Source organism: Sinocyclocheilus grahami, unplaced genomic scaffold (assembly GCF_001515645.1).
Source record: "Sinocyclocheilus grahami isolate Dianchi unplaced genomic scaffold, SAMN03320097.WGS_v1.1 scaffold136.1, whole genome shotgun sequence".
In the NCBI taxonomy this organism is placed as follows: Eukaryota; Metazoa; Chordata; class Actinopteri; order Cypriniformes; family Cyprinidae; genus Sinocyclocheilus; species Sinocyclocheilus grahami.
Genome location: NW_015505315.1, coordinates 154668 through 156824, shown reverse-complemented (window position 1 = coordinate 156824; position 2157 = coordinate 154668). Strand labels below are relative to the sequence as shown.

General features: G+C 37.4%; 1 protein-coding gene across 1 annotated transcript in view; it reads right to left on the bottom strand.

The window, feature by feature from the left end:
• Positions 1-2157, bottom strand: part of LOC107591038 (TBC1 domain family member 14-like) — a gene marked incomplete at its 3' end in the record, with an annotated part of 18376 nt that overhangs the window by 12735 nt on the left and 3484 nt on the right. The gene's annotated exons all lie outside the window — the stretch shown is intronic.

Sequence of the window (2157 nt, the reverse complement as noted above, 5' to 3'; positions counted from 1 at the left end):
CAGGGCTGTCGTTCCGTCATGGCAATGGGCGTTTCGTTTCCGACATGCGCTGTACGCAGTATACCAATCCAGAGCCAATCTCTCTACGGCTCTGGACTAATCACAAAGGACTGCGGCATCTGACCAATCACAGCAGTGAGGGCTCACGGAAAGGAGGGGTTTAGAGAGACAGATTCTTCGAACTGCTTCGCACGAGTCGTTTACAAATCATTTAGAAATGAGGTCAAATTAAATCTATTTTTTGAGAAAACTAACATGTTTTTTGACCTTGCATGCATGTAAACCTGTTTTAGGAGACTCAGAAAACAATATTAGCAACCTTAGAAATGGCATAATAGGGGCACTTTAAGCTAATCTTAACTCATCTCTTCCTATAAGCCACTGCTACAGAGCCTAAATAAACCAGCAGCTCTAAACCTGTCACCCAATACCCCAATCTTCCATTACAGCTGCAGAGAACAAAAGCAAGAGATAAAGGCAGGAGTTGGATGTGGATGAAATCTAGATGGACATGGGGAGGCTGAATCAGGGGGTTCAAATTACCTAAAGCCTGTACACAGGAAACAAAGCCCCATTCACAACAATATCATAACTCTGCATTCGATTGATTCATGCATAAACATGTAAATGTTTCACTGTTAAAATCATTTCTTCCAGCTGAGAATTTTTTTTTTCAAGCGGTCATGGGAGGAAAGTGTTACCCAGCATATTTCTGACATCAAAGAGACACATGACAAATAAAAACAATGTGTTCTTAAATTGGCTCAAAGTACCAAGCAAGTTTGATATCCTCAGACTGGACATCATACACTACACTCTGCCAAATCTGTCAACTCCGACTGTCCAGAATCTGCAGACTGGCTAAAATCTGGCTCGGACTTCAAACCAGACAGCAAATTAAGGCAAAATCCTGGACTAACATTTTGTAGTGTATCTCAGTCTTTAGTTTAAAAGCAGCACATCACAGGACTTGCTTTGTTAAAGAGGATCTGACATCACATTTATGTGGCTTAAACATTCGAATAGGTAGGGCAATACTCAATGTACATCATAAAAATACACTGAATACAGAAACTATTTTCACAATTTCGGTGCAACCCTACTACATGAAAAGCGCTCAAAAATCAGGTACATTGCATTTTGACTTCTTGTAAGATCTTGTATGAGTGCAGGTGTGTGAACGTACCTTTTGTATTTTCCTGGAGTCTTTGATTGAAAGTTCTTTATGTGGAACTTTACCAAACAGCTTCCAGCCAGGCTCTCTCTGTTCTTCCTGTGCACCCGTATCCTTCATCCTCTTAGCAAAAAGACTCCTTACAAATAAAGAAAAGAAATAAAAGGACCGAGTTAATAGAGAGCTACATCTACGGATAATTACCTTCTCAAATTTTTTTTAAAATACATATGTCGTCACTATTTTTAAGCAACGTGAATTCCACAAATGTGAATTTCACTAAATACACAGACCAAAGAGAGAAACTGAAAAGAATACTGCACTATAGTAGAGACTAGAGAGTGAGGCACAAGGGGGGAAAAATAACATTTGAGCTGTTTTAAAGGATCGAGAAAAGCTTCAAGAAAGTCCATGTTGCAGAGATAAAAAGGGCAGGCAATTTGGAGACACGGCCACGCTATTCAGAGGCTTCTCAACATTTTTGATCTACAAGCCATTTTTTTTATATTCCACAATGCTTGTGAAACAAATACATGAGTGCTTCAGCAGCACTGAAACTGATATGGTTGATGATGGTAATATGCAAAATCATGGGGCCAAAGCTGAAGTATATCAGTGTTATATCAAGTACTGCATATCATAGCTGAATTGGGGCCTGCAAGAAACTGTTTATTTTAAATGGACAATTTATATTAGAAAGAAAAATGTGAAAATATTAAATCACTTGTGATGAGAAACACCAGCATACCCTATAATCAGAAATTGAGATAGAAATGGAGATTACAATTGAAACATTGCAAATGTAGGTTGTTATACTAAAAGACAAAACAACAACAACAAAAATCACAGAAATAATATTTTTAGGATGCTACCCCAATACAAAAACCTATATATAAAAATTAATATTTTATTAAAAAAAGATAAAGAAATATCTTCATAAATATTCAGAATTCCAGCAGAAACAATAGAGAAAAAGGGTACAC